The sequence below is a fragment of the Helianthus annuus genome, chromosome 16 (assembly GCF_002127325.2).
Source record: "Helianthus annuus cultivar XRQ/B chromosome 16, HanXRQr2.0-SUNRISE, whole genome shotgun sequence".
Taxonomy (NCBI): Eukaryota; Viridiplantae; Streptophyta; class Magnoliopsida; order Asterales; family Asteraceae; genus Helianthus; species Helianthus annuus.
The window spans coordinates 197,612,529-197,634,651 of NC_035448.2; the positions used below are offsets into that span (position 1 = coordinate 197,612,529).

General features: G+C 37.9%; 1 long non-coding RNA gene across 1 annotated transcript; it reads right to left on the bottom strand.

The window, feature by feature from the left end:
* Positions 1–805: 805 nt before the first annotated feature.
* LOC110918247 lies at positions 806–8,368 on the bottom strand. Its single transcript, XR_002581166.2, has 5 exons — positions 8,253–8,368; positions 7,725–7,778; positions 5,131–5,217; positions 1,474–1,527; positions 806–992 (listed from the first exon to the last, which is right to left on the bottom strand). It is a non-coding gene; the product is annotated as an uncharacterized LOC110918247 (long non-coding RNA).
* Between the last annotated feature and the right edge of the window lie 13,755 nt (positions 8,369–22,123).

Below are 22,123 nucleotides of genomic sequence, written 5' to 3' on the forward strand. Positions count from 1 at the left end.
ATTGCGAAATATGAAAAGTGTGGGGACCAAAGATGAAAGTACAAAAGTTGTGAGTTTAAATTGTAAGAGATGAAAACTTTTGGTGTTATAAGTAGAAAAACAAATAGTTTTAGGTTAAAAGTGAAACAACAAATTTTTTTTTTGAAAACCTCCCAAAGCATGAGGTACATACCTCTATGCACACAAATGTTACTAATTTTTACTTTGTTAATACTTAACTTTTATACTTTATTATTAAATACTATATATTATTTAATATCATTTACCACGATTATTTTTTGTTATTAATAACTATTTATTGTTTTTTATATTAATTTACTAGGATAGATATCCCGTGTATTACACGGGTTATACATAAAAGGATATTTAACTCTAATATCTATCTATCTATATATATGTATATATAGTGAAAGTGTAATGTACACTATGTCTTATCGTACTAGATTTGAAATCTGCACGTTATAAACTCCATAAATAAAATCACGCATGTTATAAAGTACTAAAACCGAAAGTTGAAAAAACAAAAAAAAAGCATGTCGAAAATGAAAAAAATCCGCATGTTCTATAAAAAAAATCGCATGTTATAAAAAACCCGCATTTTATGAGCAAAAAGCCGCATGTTGTAACTCAATCTTATGCTGTAACACCCGCTTTTCCGTAATTATAAAGTTGCTTGCAAGAGTAATTTAAAGACATCAAAAGTGCCAACTTTGATACATAATTTTTACAAAATTTGGGCATGACCCGTCCATAAAATGAGCATGCCCCTGTATTTAACATAATCAAACTAAATAGCATCCTACGATCCGTTTGACATAATCCTACCAAAAACAAAGACAACAAGTTTTAAAATATACGACTACTAACAAAGCTAAGCAAAATAACAAGTCATGGACCAAAAGATGAGAACTAGTTAGCGGAAGCGTATGGTATAACATAACATGGACACGTGCTCGCTCCGATTCTCCAAGTCCCCTAAATTGAGGATTTACCTACATTCAATAATAAGGCTTCAAAAGTTAGTCGTAATACTCATTTAACTCAATATAACAACATATTAGCTTCATTCGTTTATATGCTTTCATTATTCTTACGCATTCGATTTACCCAATTAAATGGGTAATGGCATATACCCTCATAATGAGGTTCAAGCATACCACTTACGACCCGGTATCATCAGGTTAATAGCTTACACATAGATCTTTCGTTCTATCCGTGTAACGGATTGAACTTCATACGTTTCTTATTACATTCGTGACCACCCGTTCTGAACGGATGGTACCTCTTCTGACTCGACCCGGTTGAACTAGAACCGGTCGACTTGCATAGCTTAATGTAATATCATTAGCATAACCAAACCCATGAAGGATTTGTTATCTACTTACTAATCACTATGATCGTTATAACAAAGGTGTTTATCAAAACATAAATATACAAAATTTTAAATAAGGAATTGTATGCAACGGAACATACCTCGGTCTTGTGAACCTTCCGATTTCTTAGTATTTGAACCTTCTTCCTTCACGCCTATATCAACACATTCATTCATTCGTTTAGTACCCAAATTTCATTCCTTTATGTTCCAAATTACACATAATTATTCTTTCAAGCATTTTATCAAACACCTAGTGTGCGTTACATTAATAAAGCATATTGTACAAGCATTTAAAGCATGACTTTGCTAATTCATCCTATATGTCACAAATAATCAATCTAGTTCTTGCAATTCCTTTATTCTCCATCAAATTATCTAGCATTCAAGTATTACAAACAGGATCACATATCAAGATTACATGCAATCATAATCCCTAATAATCTTCCTAATCATAACATAATTTCACAAAGTGGGTTTTTACTACAATCTTCCATACAACCAAAAATCAATCATGATTCTTGTTCTAGAAAGCAATTCTAACTCAGAATTCCCACATTTGATACAAGAAATCGAGTTTGGGTTGAACCCCTCATTCACAAATCATAATTTCAGAAAATTTAGCTTACCACTTCAGAAGTTAGGGTTTGCCATTCGAATTTATGGACTCGTGCACTAAATTTCTCTATGAATTTCACTTCAATTCTTGATTTCTTGAGGTTAGGGTTTCACCTCCCCTTTCCTGCTCTTCCTGAACGATCGACCAAACCCCAGATGTGGGTGTTTTTAATTTTTGTGATTTATTAGTTAAAACCCCATTTTGTTTAATATTTACAAGTTAGACCCTCCCACTTTGAGAGAGTATTTTAACTTAGGCTTTCTCAATTAAACTAACTACCATTTAGTCATATTTCATTAACCAAGTTACATTCTTTATTTATTTGTACTTATTATCATACTACACATTTTGGGGGGTTACAACTTATGCCTAGTTAACGTTTTTGGGGTGTTACAAATCTACCCCCTTTAAAAGAGGTTTCGTCCCCGAAACCCTTCTCATTCTAACTAAACCACTTCTATTCTTACTTTTTCATCTATTCGCTCACACTGCTTAATATAACATGGATGCATTCTGAATCTTGGCAAGAGTTTCATTTATGCATAAACGTATTTGTACGCATTGTCCCTCCGTTCTTAACTCAAACAATTTACTTTCATAATTACATATAAGTCAGAATCTGATCCAGAGCTCTTATTAGTGTCGTTTTCACTTTATAATACTAGTTCCTAACATACATCATCACTAGCGGTTTGTTCATTGAAATTTATTCCAAATACATACTAGTTGTCGTACAAGCTTATGCCTGCGGCTTGTTTCTATCTTTCTAAATAAGCGTAACATATTCATACATCTACTAATATAAATAAATCGATTTATTTTATTCCGCACACGAATCATGCACGACATAATTCATTATTGTAATTATAAGCAACCCCATCATCCCATTACTAACGTTCTTCCAATTACTTTCTTGCTCATATGAGGGCTTAGCACAACATTATACGTATACTATAGACATTTAATGACTTAGTGGTACTTATACAAAGCTTCCCACTTCCTAATTACTTTTTCATACTTAATACGAGTATAAGGCATCATTCTATGGTTACCACCGTCACTTGAACTAATTACAAGTTTGAGTTTAGCCTTGAATTTAATCCTTCGCACACTTTATTATTAGCTCCTTGCATGAACTACTTATGATAACAACTAGGTATGTTGTGTACGAGCACCATACTAGCGTTTAACCAATTCAGCTCAAACTTTCATTTGAGGCCTTTAATTCTCCCTCTTACTAACATTCATACCTTCTCACGCTGACCATTACAGGTCGATCACTGTATAGTATACCATAATTATTCTACCGTTCATCCTGTTCCCATTTACAAATAAATCTTCGGATTCTTAATCATTAACTAAGAATTAAACATTTTACTAACCTCGCTTTCAATGTATAAGTCGGTTATCTGTGTGCCGGATCGATTCGCTTCTTTATACGTTCCTTCCATACCAGAATTGGTCTCATTTATTCATGAAATATGCTCTCACTCGTGGGCATCCTCCCACTAGCTTCAATACTATCATTTCACTAAGAATTCCATCATATTTATCTATAAATAAATAATTAGTACATAACCTTTCATAATTGTGTCCTACAGCGTGTTTGTTCGCCTATCGTATCTTTCAAAATTTTCTTACGTACATGCTAAACATATCATACATTCCATTTCTTACATACAATCCTTTCTTTTTATTGGTTATTTCTCCAACTTTCGCAGTTTGACCTTTCAATGTCAGACTAACACCCTCTCACCTATTGTGGTTGCATCGAGGCACACGTTTGTACCATATATTTGCATAATTGCAAGGACTTCATTTATTTCGTTTGACTTTTCGGAAGTCTAATTGCAAATGCATTCTTACATATGGGTATCAGTTATCCTATTCTGACACATCATTCTCTAGTCGAGCCTTGAGCTCCTATTAAAAATATAATCTTTTTATACGTACCTGGAGCGGGTCAAAACTCTTGACTCGTTATTTATACTTTGCGACGGTTAATGCTTTCCAAACTGTGACAAAGCATGCCCATACATTATGCTCACCTATAAGTAATAAACTTGACAAACCGAACATTAAATACCGGGTTCAAATGGCGATCGCCCTTTGACCCGTATAACTTATTTGAGTTTGGTACTTAGTTTTTATTCTCACTTGATTAATCCGTCTTCACTTACGGATTCGAATTTTTAATTTATTACTTTTCACTTTTACTAGTTTGAATCCATTTCTCATATTCTAATATTTTCATCCGTACCTTACGTTCTTCTGTAATATCATTTACCATGACATTTCTTATGATATATTTTCGTATTAATCTTCTACATTCAACTTCAAGTGTTGGGTCCTAGCACTAATTCCATGTCCTAATTCATGTAGTGCGTCTCTACGCGACACTCTACATCCTATTTCTAGTGGTGTTCCCACCATTCTTTCTTAAGTTTGATTCACATTCAATCGTAAGCTTAAACTTTTCATTCTTATCTTTCTTTCTTATATTGATCCAATCCTTTAAGAATCGTTAGACCCCTTTTTGCTAGCTTGACCGGACATAAGTGAGATGATTCTCGTGTTTTTCTTGAGCTTCGGTCAATTCATGACCATCTCTTAATATATCATTTCCATTTGTCCGTTCACCGTATATGGTGTTAATTCACCTACGTTCTCTAGCATGTCTCTTACTAATGAGTATCCCACATTACACGTTGCATTTCTTACGTAATATTTCCAAAATTTGTAAATAATTATTATTTACTGACTTTCTATGATCTGACCTTTTAAAGTTATTCACCACTTAGTACCTATTGTATATAAGTACTGTATCACGCGTTGTACTTTCTTTCAATTCAACATATTTACAAAATGTATTTAGCTAATACCTCATCTAACATTCTTTCCATATCTTTCATTAACATTACCAAGTTCTCATTTCCGCCTTAAAAACTTCTCAACTAGAATCTATGACCGGTTTTACCCCTATAATGAGGTCTTACCGGTTTAACATAAGCCAACCATTTCAACCAAAACGTATCTTAACATTTCTCATTTATTTATACGTTTCACTTTAATTTTCGACTGTTCAAATACGCATACATCTTTATGTGGATAAATTCGAAGTGATGGCGAAATCACTTACCTTTAGCGTCCATGTTCATGCTTGCTTCATCGCTTCCTCTTACCCTGTTTGCCATCCATGCTTGAGTCAATTGACAAGATTTCCATCCTTACATATTATTACGTTCGTAACATCGTTAGCTTATGTGAGCATACACACAACTATTCACACGTTAATTGACTTTCGTTAGTCAAATTTCGTATAAATGAGACATTTATTAATAGTTATCTCATTTCCAATCCATACATCTAAACTATTATCAGGCATAACACATAAATCATTGAATACATAACACATTAACTCTTTACTTTAACATTTGAGTCTAATGGCCGTTCTATAATATTCTTGTACTGTTGACTTTTAGAAAGTCAACTGTCTTGCTTACACACTTTAAACTTTTGAACATGTATCCATCTAAATATGGTAGTCCATAATATTAATATCCTATGCATTTCATACTCGTATTGTATGATATATACAATTTATGTGATCCTCTAAACAATACACATATACACTCACATACACGTACTTTTACATGCTAATGTTTCATTATTCTACAATTAGCAAATATCATTCAAGGTAACTATATATCATAATTCCAACATATCCTTTACTAATAAGCTCATATGATTCACATTTAGCACATATTCGCCTCTTAACCATAACAAAACAAATCATTAAATACACATAAGCATTACACCATTCATGTACAAGGTACAAGTCTCTAATGCGTAATTCTATCAAAGCATACTTTCATCCAAATTTTCATACGAATTCCAACTCCACTTTATACATTCGTCATTCATTTCATGCCATTCCATATGTTACATTCGACTTTTATAAATTTTTCTTTATCGCCAACGATCTACATAACTTTACATAGCTTATTATATCTTCTAATAACTTGACAAGAGCATAAAACGGGCATTTCTGAGAAGTATGGGAACTTAAATCATAATTCATAAGCTTCAATACATCATAGTTCATTAGTCCATAATTACTTCGTTCGCATTCTTATATTTTAAAACTTACTCGCTTTTTCAGCTTTCATCATTCTTTCGTGTCATTCGACACATTACTTTCAAATTTTCATAATTTCGTCTATCTTATCCACTAATCGTGGTCACATATATCGTACTAGGCCTTATATAGATCTTACACGAACATTCATTAAGTTTTTTTTAAACAATTTAGAAACTCAAAATACGAAAACAAAACAAAACAAAAGTTTCAGCGGATTTGATTTCCGCTGGCCGTCGGCGACGGCTTTACACCCCGTCGGCGACGGGCTTTGTAAACGCGCGTCGCCCACAAAAGTCCGTAGACAGGAAAATAGGTCGTCGGCAAACATGAGGGCGTCGACGATGGCATCATAGCCCGTCGGCGACGACCCTTCCTTTGCTGAATCGCTGAAAATTTTGCCCAGACACAGCTGTGTTGATTATCTGAGTACAATGTCACACAGCTGTGTCAGCCTTGCTACACACCCTGATTTCAGCAACAAGCATTAATGGTCCACACAGCTGTGTCACTTAACGACACAACTGTGTGCGACGCCAGATCTGATATAACCCAATGTTTAACTCCTTTTATTACTATTTCACGTACTTAACTTAAATATTTATCATAAACACACTATACATACTTGTATTAAACAAAAACTTAAAGTTTTACCTCATTGGCGATCTCGGAGCGAGCACACTTTTGCACGAGCCGTCGGTTTGAGTTCAAGCACTATTACTCTTACTCGAATCCCTCAAACCTAGGCTCTGATACCAACTTGTAACACCCGCTTTTCCGTAATTATAAAGTTGCTTGCAAGAGTAATTTAAAGACATCAAAAGTGCCAACTTTGATACATAATTTTTACAAAATTTGGGCATGACCCGTCCATAAAACGAGCATGCCCCTGTTTTTAACATAATCAAACTAAATAGCATCCTACGATCCGGTTGACATAATCCTACCAAAAACAAAGACAACAAGTTTTAAAATATACGACTACTAACAAAGCTAAGCAAAATAACAAGTCCTAGACCAAAAAGATGAGAACTAGTTAGCGGAAACGTATGGTATAACATAACATGCACACGTGCTCGCTCCGATTCTCCAAGTCGCCTAAATTGAGGATTTACCTACATTCAATAATAAGGCTTCAAAAGTTAGTCGTAATACTCATTTAACTCAATATAACAACATATTAGCTTCATTCGTTTATATGCTTTCATTATTCTTACGCATTCGATTTACCCAATTAAATGGGTAATGGCATATACCCTCATAATGAGGTTCAAGCATACCACTTACGACCCGGTATCATCGGTTTATAGCTTACACATAGATCTTTCGTTCTATCCGTATAACGGATTGAACTTCATACGTTTCTTATTACATTCGTGACCACCCGTTCTGAACGGATGGTACCTCTTCTGACTCGACCCGGTTGAACTAGAACCGGTCGACTTGCATAGCTTAATGTAATATCATTAACATAACCAAACCCATGAAGGATGTGTTATCTACTTACTAATCACTATGATCGTTATAACAAAGGTGTTTATCAAAACATAAATATACAAAATTTTAAATAAGGAATTGTATGCAACGAAACATACCTCGGTCTTGTGAACCTTCCGATTTCTTAGTATTTGAACCTTCTTCCTTCACGCCTATATCAACACATTCATTCATTCGTTTAGTACCCAAATTTCATTCCTTTATGTTCCAAATTACACATAATTATTCTTTCAAGCATTTCATCAAACACCTAGTGTGCGTTACATTAATAAAGCATATTGTACAAGCATTTAAAGCATGACTTTGCTAATTCATCCTATATGTCACAAATAATCAATCTAGTTCTTGCAATTCCTTTATTCTCCATCAAATTATCTAGCATTCAAGTATTACAAATAGGATCACATATCAAGATTACATGCAATCATAATCCCTAATAATCTTCCTAATCATAACATAATTTCACAAAGTGGGTTTTTACTACAATCTTCCATACAACCAAAAATCAATCATGATTCTTGTTCTAGAAAGCAATTCTAACTCAGAATTCCCACATTTGATACAAGAAATCGAGTTTGGGTTGAACCCCTCATTCACAAATCATAATTTCAGAAAATTTAACTTACCACTTCAGAAGTTAGGGTTTGCCATTCGAATTTATGGACTCATGCACTAAATTTCTCTATGAATTTCACTTCAATTCTTGATTTCTTGAGGTTAGGGTTTCACCTCCCCTTTCCTGCTCTTCCTGAACGATCGACCAAACCCCAGATGTGGGTGGTTTTAATTTTTGTGATTTATTAGTTAAAACCCCCTTTTGTTTAATATTTACAACTTAGACCCTCCCACTTTGAGAGAGTATTTTAACTTAGGCTTTCTCAATTAAACTAACTACCATTTAGTCATATTTCATTAACCAAGTTACATTCTTTATTTATTTGTACTTATTATCATACTACACATTTTGGGGGGTTACAACTTATGCCTAGTTAACGTTTTTGGGGTGTTACATATGCGCATCGTACGTTAACACAAATTGTACGTTAACTAACCCCTATATATAATATATAATTTAAATGTAACATACCACATTATAAAAAGTTATAGTAATAACTTAAATTGAAATTTATAAATCTAAAAATAATTCACAAACTGTTTAATGGTATTGGATTATATAGGGATGATATTAGGTTTTTAAAAATTATTTATATCCATAAACATGCATTTTCTTAATTCATTAATTATTAATTAAATAATATATAATTGATATTTATATTTTAAATAAATATAAGAATGTCATAGTTTATATTGTCGACATTATTTTTTACTTTACCAGTTTAATTGTTTTTCACCTAAAACGTATACTCGGTTAACTTATATGTTGATCCTGTAGGAATCCGTTCGTGCAAAATAAATAAAAATTTATTAGCTTGAATTACAAATACTAAACAGAATGAAAAACTGAAAGTGCAGTTCAATTACAACTGAAAAGGAAAAACAAGAACAGAAAAAATAAACAAAATTGGTGTTCTTGGCTGAGAATCGTGTTAGACACGGGTCTCTTAAAACAAATTTCGTGTCTCCCTGGAGAACACGTTTGTTTCCAGGATACAACAGCCCTAGCAGTTGTGCTGCCGGTCTTGACTCCAACCCGAAGGTATACCTTGAAGCTTGAGGAAGAAGAAGATTCTGATGAGAGAAGATTGTAAGAGCTGTGTAAATTCAGTGTGTCTATTCTGCAGCAGGAACCTGCTATTTATAGTGCAGGTCCAAATCGAAACTGAAAAAGGAATTAAATGGGAGAATTAAACTACATTAACGTCTTCAATACACTTTAATTCGTCATTTAATTCGCAGTCAAAAGCATTGACTCGTCAGTTTCAAATGCTGAAATGTAACTGCACTGTCATAAATGTTGGAAGCTTCCGCGTGCGCGCGCTACACTAGCTCAGTTCCATGCGCGCCTGCGCCACGTCACCTGTGAGCCTATACGAGCATGCCACACAGTCGCGTCGTATTAGCTCACTTTGGTGCGCCGCGCACGTCACATCAGTGCCCATGCTCCATGCGTGCAACCGCGCGCCTATCTGCCAGGTGTACTTGCGTGCGGACGTGCTAGACTGCCACGTCATGCGCCACTGCGCGCGGACCCACCAGGGGCATGCGCCTGCATGCCACGTCACCAACCACCTAGTCCTTGCAGCCCTTGTGCTCCACCACGCGCACGCGGTCACAAATACAAAGGCAGCTCTCAAGCGTGCGAAGTGCAAAGTGCGCCATCAAAGCGCCACATCGCCCACGCCACGCACGTGCGCGTGTGCGAGTGCGGGTTAGGGTGCTCCGCACCCTTCGCGGGTACACTTAGTGTGTGCTTTCATGAAACAATAAGGATGGAGAGTTCCCATTTAAATACCCTTTTAAGTTTCATCTCTCCTCCTATGTGGGACAATGTGCCACTTTCCCACTTTTTCAGCATTCAAGTTTCAAACACCAAACTTTGAGCATCAATATCTCATTCATCTTAGCTCTGTTTTGGACGTGGTTTAGTTCGTTGCGAAGCTCTTCTAACATAGAACACAAATCCACAAATAAATATATAAAACCCGCTCATTTTCTTATATTTATTTCTAGTCCAAAATAGGAAAAAAAATCATTTTCCTATATTTGTGAAAAATGCTATTTTCATAAATTTCCAACAGATCCTCACAAGTTTTAAATTTACCCGATTTATACGTTTCTTATTTCGTTTTCACCAACCCCACAAGTTTTCATTATTTAAAATGACCGTTATTTTGTTTGTATTTTTCTAAATTTAAGAGCTGTGATTCTCATTTTCTTCTTTTACCTTTTATGATCACACATATTAAGAATTTCAAATATGAAACCAAGTTTTACTAATTTAAGCCGTGTAATACACAAAATTCTAACAAGAATAAAAAAGGTAAACTATACCTTTAATATTTATTATAATAAAAACTTATTACATAATTAAATATTATATTATGCTATAGCATAACATGATATGTCACACCCCAACCAATGGCGGAATCATCGGAGTGGGACGAAGATTGTTCATCACACATAATACTATTGTGACAATATTTAATTCAAAATTGATTTCATAACATAACAAAATTGTCAAAGTGCATCATGGATTTCAAATACAACATGGAAAACATTACACAAGTTCAACAATTAAAGTACAAAATCTAGCAATTTCAAGTGCGTTTCTAGTATCGTCCCTACTAGATTTCGTCATATTCAACCTCATCAACCTGCAACATGTTAACAAAATATAGTTCAACACAAAATGTATTGGCGAGTACACAAGTTTAAGTATAAGTATAAGTATAAAAGTTTAAAACGAATCCACATGGCAACTTATGTTATTCAAGATCAACATAACATGGCATGATATATTTCTAGTCAACCCTCTGTTTACGCAATAAAGAATGAAATTTAACATGACCTCTCGTTCATGGGTGGTGCGTTAATCCTATAGCGCTATACATGTTAAATGGAGGCTCGTATAAAGCTAATGACTATTGTATCATATAAGAATCACCCAAGTATATGCATCAAGTATAATAACATAGTATTCATGTAGTTGGATTGTTTTCGTGCATTTGCATAAAGAATAAAGTATTGTGATTTTTTTATAAGGTTAACATATTACACCCAAAAGTGTTAAAATGAAAATGGGTCAAGTGTACTCACGCTTTTGCAAGCTCCCACTTGTTAATCCGCGAGGAGTTGGTTGGTTGTTGGAGGAAGAAACACGAAGTCCTTCTACACAAGGAAACATAGGTGTGTGAGTATTTGGAAGATAACGGAAGATTCGGAATTCGGAATTCAAAGTATATCGAAAGTAAGTATATGAAAATAACCATCTAGCACCTAATACTCGTTTTTGACACTATGAAACCCATAGGGGTTGGAATGTTTTCATGGGCTAAAATGCCCCTTAGAATCGTAACGAGTACTAAGTTCTTAGATGATGTAACCTAGTATTTTGACAAATAACCATTAGGTTATCATCAAAAGTTTGGTTACTATAGTTATTATATATTCTTTATAGTATATATCATAAGTTTTAGTCCATCAAGTATGACAAGATTATCATAGAAGTCATGCATAGAGGTAGGAAGATGAATCCTCCATTTTAAAACCTCTCTTCCAAAACATGAAGATAAGAATGAGCAGAATTATAGGTACACTTTGGACCTCAAAAATTGCGAGGTTTCACCTTAGTTTGCCCAAGCAAGCTTGTGAGAACCATCCTAGAGGTTATCCAAGTGTTGTAGAATCATAACAAGTCATTAGGGTCCTTAGATAATGTAACTTAAAACTTGACAAATGACCACTAGGTCATCATCAAAGGTTTGGTTACTTGGATATTATATAGGTTATATAGTTTATATTATAAGTTACTAGTCCAATAATTCAACAAGAATATCATATAAGTCATGCATGAGGTAGGAAGATAAATCTTCCATTTAGGAACCTCTTTGGTATTCACCACTACTCATGTTGTCATAGACAACAAGGAGGGTAATGAACATACATTAAGAATGAAATACATACTATCTAACTAAGAAAAACATCAAGTGATTTGTGGATTTTAAGGTAGGATAGCCCAAGGTAACCGTATAATCACACAACTTCAAGTGCAAGACTTGTTCATCACTTGTGAGTTAAACTCTATTAAAACAGAAAGTTTTTGAGGATTAAACCTCTGGATTTACATGTCATAGCCTTGTTTTTAAGCTCACATAACCATGGTCTTGATTAGTGGTATAAGGACATAGGAATGTGTTGAGAAATCTCACTTTCAAGTAAGTTTAACAAGTGTTTAATCAAAACAGAAAGTTTTCTTGCATTTTGGACCTTATTTGGTTGATGTTCTAGCCTTGGTTTTCCATGGAAAACCTGTGGAAACACACCTAAGGTTGTTCCAAGTGCAAAGAAAGAAGAATCAATGAAAAAGATGAGGTAGAAGTGAACTTATGCTCACTTTAGTAACTTGTATCAAATCTGTCTTGTAACTGATTTCTAGTTGAATAGAGAGTGTTTGAGAGTGAGTTTAGTGAGTTTGCAAAGTGAAAAATGTGTGGAGGAGGCTTGGGTTTTATAGGGGATGAATTAGGGTTGGGTTTGATGAGTATTTAATGTAAGAAACACAAACAAAACACACAAACTGCCCAATCCCGTAGCTGGGAATGTTTTTCTGCGGATTCGTCAGCCTCGCGGGGCGCGACTCGGGTAGAGGAGGGGGGTCGCGGCCGGTGAGCCGTCCCCATACGTGATTTTGTTTGATTTTTGTCATTATTGGCCCTTATACTTTCATGTCTTGATGTTTTAAGTTGTTTCATGGAGTTTTAAGTATAAAAACCATATATAAGGGCATGTAATGAAATAAAATCATAAAAACAAAAGTAAACAAGTATAATTGTATAAATGAATATGTTTGTCGAGTTTAAGTGTCGTATTCGCATAAATTGAACCTATAAGTCACGTGTTTGTAAATTTAACGTGTTTCGCATGAATTATGAACATAGTGTCACATGAATAATCAATCCAAATGTATGAACAAGTATGAAATGTGTATAACATGAATGTAAGGAAAATATGAATTTTATTATGATCCAAGTCTCGGATTTCACAATGATTACAACGAAAAGACGATTACAAGAACACAAGACTTCCAAAAATAGAAATACAAACAACGCTTTCTAATTATGGAAAGTACGAAAAAACAGGGCGTTGCAGTCTCCCCTCCTTTAGAAAATTTCGTCCCGAAATTTAGGAAGAAATAACGAAAAGTTGTGGATACTTGGTCTTCATGTCACTTTCGAGTTCCCAAGTAAATTCAGCGCCACGTTTTCCTTCCCATCGAACCTTAACGATAGGAATTTGACTGCGCCTCAATTTCTTGACTCCTCGGTCCATGATCTCGACGGGTTTTTCCACGAAATGCAAAATGTCGTTGATTTGAAGATCTTCGAGAGGAACTTGAAGTCCTTCTTCAGCTAGGCACTTCTTGAGGTTCAAGACGTGAAACGTTGGATGTACGTTGTTGAGTTCTTGAGGTAAATCGAGTCGATAAGCCACCTTGCCAATCCTCTCGAGTATCTTGAAAGGGCCAACATAGCGAGGGGCAAGTTTTCCTTTTTTTTACCAAAACGAACTACTCCTTTCCAAGGAGATACCTTGAGTTGTACATGATCCCCAATGTTAAACTCCAAAGGTTTGCGTCTCTTGTCAGTATAGCTCTTTTGTTGACTTCTAGCCTTGAGTAAGTTGTCACGGATTTGAAGAATCTTATCTGTTGTTTCTTGTATGAGCTCAGGGCAAGTAAATTGGTTGTCACCAATCTCATGCCAGCTAATAGGAGATCGACACTTGCGACCATACAATGCCTCAAAAGGAGCCATTTGAATACTTGAGTGGTAGCTATTGTTGTACGAGAACTCGATCAATGGTAAATGCACGTCCCAACTACCACCAAAGTCGATGACACAAGAACGGAGCATGTCCTCTATGGTTTGGATAGTACGTTCAATCTGCCCATCCGTTTGAGGATGAAAGGTCGTACTGAGATTCAAGTGAGAACCCATAGCGGATAGGAAAGTTTACCAAAGACGTGAAGTGAAACGACCATCGCGGTCAGAGATGATGTCAATGGGTATACCATGAGGACATATGATTTCATCAGTATAGACTCGAGCAAGCTTCTAACCTTGAAATCTTCACGAGTAGGAAGGAAATGAGCAGATTTGGCCAAATGATTGATGATTACCCAAATGCTATCGTGACCAAAAGGTGTGCGAGGAAGTTTGGTTATGAAGTCCATACCGATGCTATCCCATTTCCAAACGGGGATTTCAGGTTGTTCAAGTAAACCAAAAGGGCGTTGAAGCTCAGCTTTGACCTTTGAGCAAGTGAGACATTTCGAAACATAGATGGCAATATCCTTCTTCATACCAGGACACCAATAGGATGTACGCAGATCATGGTATATCTTATCAGCACCAGGATAAATGGAGTATCGGGACTTGTGTGCCTCATTCAAAATGAGCTCACGAAGATTGTCGCGATCTATCACCCAGATGCGATCAAGGTAGTATTGAAGTCCATCTGATTTGGTCACAAGTTGGTCGATAGAAGCACCTCGTATTTCGACGATTAGACTACCTTCGTTGGCTGACGAATACTGAGCTTCACGAATGCAAGTATGAAGGTCATTAGAGACATGAAAACAACGAATGCTACTAACATGGGTCTTACGACTGAGTGCATTGGCCACGACATTCGCTTTACCAGGATGGTAGCGAATCTCGCAGTCGTAGTCGTTAAGCAATTCCACCCAACGTCACTGACGCATGTTTAGTTCCTTTTGGTTAAAGATGTGTTGTAGGCTCTTATGGTCAGTGAAAACCACACACTTCGTACCATATAGGTAGTGTCGCCAAATCTTTAACGGAAAAACAACTGCGCAAAACTCGAGATCGTGGGTAGTGTAGTTTTCCTCATGTATTTTAACCTGACGAGAGGCATAAGCGATGACCTTGTCTCATTGCATGAGAAAACAATCAAGACTGTGACAACCCGTAATTTTCGGAATCCTTTCTTTATTACAAATCTTAGTCTTGCCTTGTATGTTATTGTATGTTATCTGAATTCTATCTATATAAGTGGTTAGTTTGTAATTGTACGAATTTATTTGTGAATGATTAAATAGTGTGCATTATGTTGGTTCGGTCACACAAACTCTTGAATCGCACACCCGATCCCAACCCAAAATCGCACATGTTGTGTCTTGATGCTTGGCCCATATGCACACCTCCTAATCGAACCCAACTGGCCCAAGCCCAATCCTCCTATTGTGCCATACATTTAGGATGTGTAGTTTTATATTGTGACTTTGGAAAACACAACAAACCCTAGTTCCTCTCATCCTCCCACTACACCTCGACGGCAGTTCTTGTGCGACGAACCCCTCCTCTCGAATGCGACGAACCCCTCCTCTCGAAACTCTTTCTCCTTTCAAGTATGTCTCCTATGTGCTGTGGTTAATACTTATGTTATGTGACGATTTGTATGAAACTGTGATGATTTATATGGGTTTAGATTCATTGGAAGATGTAGATGTTGTTATATAATTAAGATATATGTTAAGTCGATTTGTTGTGTCGATGAACTGACTGCTATGATCTTGGTGATATTTACAAAACTGTAATGGAGAGTTCTTGTGTATTTAAACCCCTAAACTTGATTCTTGATTTATTGACATCTTGCTGGGTAATATGATTCTTGATTTAGATATACGTTCTAAGTTATGCTGTTCAGATGAGCGACGACATTAGGGTTCTTGTTGTCTGCTGTTATTGAAGAAAAACCCAGGTCGACGAAACACATGGATCCGACGAAAAATAGGTGGACTTTCGTCACTCCCTTAGCTTGACGAAACATAAGGCCTTTCGTCACTCCATTAACTCGACGAAACATAAGGACTTTCGTCATGACTAGGTGACGATGAAACATGGATCTTCGAACGATCTTAACAGAACAAGTAATATAGCATGTATTGTGTTGGCTGTGATGGATTGTTAGGATGATTATATTGGTAGGTTAAATCCTAGTATGAAGTATGACAAACTGTGACTATCATGACTCTAGGAAACCTTGATAATTATTGTTAATTGATAAAGGATTGATTAGTTCATATTAATGTTTACGTATGGATTGAATGTGATCACATCGTGCTCGATTTGTGTTACGTATGGATTAAATGGACTGACTAGTTTATGTTAATATTATGTATGGATTGGATGGATTGAATTGGGCCGCACACTTGAATGCAGACCATACATTCCCTAGATGGGCCATAGGATAATGGGCCGCGCACAGATATGGACTACACGTGTTAGTAGACTGTCATATTGGGTGATTAACTGTTAAGACTTGTGTGAATGTCGATACGTGCCTTTCTTATACGTTACCTGTTTAATGTGTGTATAAAATACGTGACAACTAGTATACGAAATTGATTGTAATGATAATCGTAATAGGACTTGGTTGATCAACGTGAAACAAAGTAACATAACATACCGAGCAATCTTAGGTGAGTTCACTGCTCTTTTCCAAGCATGTGTCCCGGGTTGGGACATCTGGTAAACGTTCCGGGGAGGAATGTCGGGTAATGGGTTTGACTAGAATGTTAAACCTGGGTTGTTGGTTAATACACGTCAATATCTATCACTCAAGTCCCTCCTACCGATTGTTGCTTGTAGGGCAACGGGGATGAGTTAGTAGCGCCACTTAGGTTTGGCACCCTCACACCGCATCGAGGAGGTCGGGAGTGAACTAATGACCCTCATCTTGACCATTGCTTTGATAGAGGCAATGGGGTTTAAGGCAAATAATCTGGAGCTATCTGCGGTAAGTGTGTGATTAACAACATCGAATCTATGAAACGTTTTAATCTGGTAACTGGTATCTAAACACGTTAACAAAACTTTGAACTCACCAGCATCGTCTGACACACTTGTCTACATGCTTGCAGGTCTATAGAGTTATATCATTGGAACTTGCTGTCTGGGATGCTGGAGTGGTCATGGGTCAAGTTGCAAGGAAACACAAGACAAGATCGATGGTTTTTATACTCCTGCTTTATGAAACTTATAACAAAATGTAATATGCTTCCGCTGGATAATAGTTTGTATTGTATATTGTAACACTTATTTTAATAAATGAAAGTTTTACTTGAAATACCTTTATAAGTTCAATGTGATTGGTGGCTAGATCCTGGTACGTCACAAGCCTCGCGGGGGTTTCCGCATGTGGTATTTTGGGGGTGTGACAAAGACCATGGTTCGAGGCATCGCAATATACCACGAAATCACCATTCCCATCTGGAAGAGCAAGAATAAGAGTGTTGCAAAGCAGGTTCTTGAGAGGTTGAAAGGACTCCTCTTGCTCAGGACCCCAAGCAAAAGGTTTCTCTTTTTGAGTCAACGTGGTGAGAGGAACAACGATTTTCAAAAAGTTCGAGATGAATAGGCAGTAATAACCCGCTGAAGAAACACTAGATAAACGACCGAAATCGAAATATCTAGGGGGTTTGGATCTGCATACAAGGGTTTGTTCTCTCTCTTTTGATTCGACGTTACCGACCTTCTTCTCCGATAAACTCTGCAAAACAAAGCACCGTTAGCCTCGTCAAGGGGAGAAGGGGGTTCTCCCCTTGACCCGACTCCGGCGTGAGAATAAGTATGTGTTTATGAAGAAGAAGAAGTATTGAAGAAGTGTGTGTGACTTGAATTTCATACCTGAATTGTTCTCATATTTATAGCCGAGAGTTTTGGGCGGGAAAACCCGTTGGTGAAAACTTAACGGAAGATGCTAACCCCGTAAGCGGTTACACTTCCTTCCGTTAAGTTTCTTTATCCGACGTGAGTCCACACGGATCGTGATTTAGATCTATGGCTAGGGATTTGCCACGTGGAAAGTGATCAAGTGGAGGTTTCTCTCCAATTACATGCTATCATTGTGACTTAAGGGGAGCCTGGGATGGTGACACGTGGCCAGACGGTTATAACCGTCTGGTGGTGCACGATGGGTCCTTCTAGAAGATTACTGCTGTAATCGGGTGTGACTCCTTATCGTGTGGAGTCAGCTAAATAAATCCCAAGTCTGGGTATTTATCCAGCGGGAGATGCTTATCTCAGGAATTTCACCCTTTGCTTATGGAGGAAAGCGCAAGGCTTTATGATGCGCAAGTATTACTTGCTATCTGACTTTTTAAACCTTCTTGGTAGAACCAACGCGCGGCTGCGCGAGGTCAGAAGGGCTGGAAGACGAGGTTGTGGCATGGTTCCAAGAACCTATTATGGGGTTTTTTGGGACCTTACCCCTTCAAGTTCCCCCAGTCTAGTGTTGCGCTTATGCAAATAAGTGGAGCACTGGACTTATGAGAGAGGAATGTTTGTTTTGGCGCGAAAGTAGGGAATCTTCTGAGAGAAGATTCACTTTGCTTATTATGGTGATTTTGAAAAATTTTGACTTTGGGTGAGAAAGGTACAGTAAGGACTGTGTGACAGGCTGTCACTGTCAGATGCACATTACTGACCGCGCTTTGCACGCGCGCGTGGGCTCGCGTTTGTGTTGTTTCCCACTCGCCCCTGTCGCTTGGGTAACTGTGCTATCCCGAAAAAGGTGTTTGTGGCAGTTACCAAAGCATTTTATGGCGGTGAGTATATAAGTTTGTTTGAGTTGCCCATTTTTGTTAATCATTACTTTGAAAACTTTTCCCCTTCCTTCCCTTATTATCCGTTAAGAGAAAATTTGTTATTTCTTCTTCTTATGTCAACCGGAGAACGCCAAGAAGATTTATCCGAAGAAATGTCTGCTGAACTTCCATCGTTAAAGTGGCCCTGAGCAACTTTTGATGGTTTGGTTCGAAACTTTAGATTCCCGGAGAACTGGGGTGCCCTGTACCCTGAGGAGGGTCAGACAGCAGCAGATGCTCCGGCTGGGTATATCACTCTTTTTTGGGATTTTTTCTGTGAAGGCAACTTTCGCTTGCCTATAACGAAATTTTTCCTCGAAATCCTTGAGTATTACAAGTTCCATATCTCCCAACTGCACCCTATTGGCATGGTTAGGGTTCGTCATTTCGAGTTTGTGTGCCGGACGATGCATATTGAGCCGACGGTCCTTCGATTTAGGGGTTTTCACCAAATGCATTGTACCCAAGGGTTTTACTCGTTTGTTCAGAGAGCATCTACAAAAAAGATTTTGCAGCATCCTCCCAAATCCTTCCATGATTGGAAGCAAAAATTTTTCTTTATCAAGGCCGGGGTGATTCCGGTGAGGATGGTTTTACGGGGAAAGGAAGATGTTCCTATTGAAACAATCCAGACCCCTGTTGACAAGAATTGGTATCAAGATCTTAAGGATGTTCCCAACATTGGCTTACCGGAGAAAGCCCTTGTCGGTGCTAGTATGAGCTTGAATTGGAAAATGGACCGTGATGACAAGCCGGTGTATACGGAGGATGGTCATGGTAAGATTGGAGTTTTTCCTTCTTTCCTTTTTTTTTAAACTTGCCTTTCTTCCCTTGTAGTTGTTTTGCTGTATGTTGTCGCGTTCAAGAGAGAAGGCGGAAAGATGAGTACCATTAAGAAGAAACCTGATGAAGAGCTTTGGTACCATAGAATTGTGAAAAATTTTGTTCTTCCGCGGGATGCGGATCTGTCTGCTCAACCTGCTGCTGGCGCTGGTAAGCTATGTGCATGTTGGGTTTATTGTTTGCTCTCTTCATGTTGCGCTTCTGAGTAAATTGTTCTTTGAGCTTTCATAGGTGAGTTGTCGAACCTGGGCGTAGGCCCTGAGAAGAGGAAACGCGCGACGACCGGTGATGTTGCGCCTAAAAAGAGTGATGCTGAAAAGAGTCAATCTTCAAAAAATATCGCAGGAGAGAGGAAAGGTACGCGTCGTTCTCCTGACTCCTGGTGTGATTATGTGGTGGTTTCTGACTCTTTGGAGGGTCTTACGCCTGCAGTTACTGTTAGGAGACCAAAACCTGAACCGAGAGATACTGCTGATATCCCTCCATCCAACCCAAATGATCCTATCGACTTAGAATCTAGTCCTGAACACTTGGTGCAAAGGAACACTGGTAAAAGGAAATAGGCTGATACTGACGCTGAGGGTCAGCCCCTAAAGAAGATCCAGAGGAAGAAAATTACCAGGAAAGGCAATATGGATGCGTTTATCTCTGAGTCTGCTCCTAGTAAGTTTGGTTTGTCTTTGCTTTTTTCTCCTTATGCGTATTAGATATTTACAGGCTTTGTTGTTTTTTTAGAAACCCCTGTTTCCCCTGTTCCCACGGAACCGCAACCTGTGGTTAATGAAAAGCTCCCTCCCTCTCTTCCGCGCGCTTCTGTTGCTGATCAGTTAGAGACTACGGAGGTTGTTGATGGTGGTGTGGAGAAGACTGTTGAGGTTGATAAGCCTGTTGATGTTGCTGTGGAAACTGAAAAGGTTGTTGATCCAGGAGTTGTGGACGATGTTGATAATCCACGAACTCCTGAAACTACTGCTCAAGACTTGGAGAAAGAAAAAATTGTTGAGAAGACTCCTGCTTCAACTTTTTCTCCCAAACCTTCTGATGTTTTGCCTGAGCGTGTTGAGAAGGTTACTATTGAGGAACAAGGCTCATTTTCTGGTGCTGGCGAAAATTCTCCAATCCGCCCAGAGGAAACCCTGGGGGATTACTATTACCGAACTTACTTGGAGAAAGATGCTTCCGAGTTGCATGCCCCTGTTTGGAATTTGAAAAAAGGTGACACTTTCTCGGATTGGCGCGTGTGCCAAGATTGGCTGCAGGGGACATTTCCGCCTGGGGAGATCAAGTTTCAGGAAAACCGGTCTTATAAACAAACTTATCAAGCTTTCCTTGAGGAGACTGCTTCTCATGTTTCTACCACTCATCGCATAGTGCGTGAGTGGTATAGTATGCATAAGGATTGGGAAGCTTTTAGAGTATCTCAGAAGAAGTTTGTTAGTGATGAAAAGCGCTTAGCTCAGCTAAAAGCTAAATTGGAAGCTGATCGAGCCAAGTTTGAGGCTGATCGTAAAACCGAGGAGTGGTCCGTTGCAGGTTGGAAGAGGAAAGCGGAAGCTGAAGCTGCCCTCCTTTCTGAAGAACGCAAAAACTGGAAGAGAATTTGCGAAAAAGATAATGCTGAGAAGATAAATCTCCGTAATGTCATTAATAATCTCAAGGCTGAGATTGAAAAACTGAAGAAACAGGATGCGGAGATAGAAAGGTTAAAAAAGGAGAAAGCTGGTGTAGAGGTTGCGCTAGAAGAAGCGCGTTCCCATAGGGAGCGCAGTGAGCGACGAGAGGTACGAACTTGCGCCACTCTTGCTCTTAGAGATAAAGAGTTGGAAGAACTTACTGCTTTGCTTTCTGATCAGGAACAACTCAAGAAAGATCTGGAACTTGCTCGTTCCGAGAAAACCGAGATCTCGCGTCGCTTTGAGGAAAAATTGGAAGCTTCTGAAACGGCGCGAGCTACAATAGAGAGCGAGTTGGAGCCCTTAAAGAACGATATGCTGTAGTTGAAAGAGCGCGGGATTGCCTGTGTAAGTTACTTTTTCCCTTTTATGGTTCTGCTTTGCACCTTTCTTTTATTTACCTTTCGTTCTTTGTAGGTTGCTGAGTCAGTGTTGAATTCGGAGGAGCTGGATAAGACTGTAGCGCGTTTGGTAGTTGCTGCGCGGAAGGATGGATATTCCCAAGGCTATACTGAGTGTTCTCAGCATGTGAATAGCGCTTTGAAGGTTGATTGGGATATTAGTAAGTCCGCGACTTACGGTGTTAATACTGGCGCTGAGCTTACAGCTTTGAAGGCAGAATTCAACAACTTGCAGCTTCCCGTTATGGATCTTATAAATATGGCGCTGCAACCTGACGATCACGTGGCGC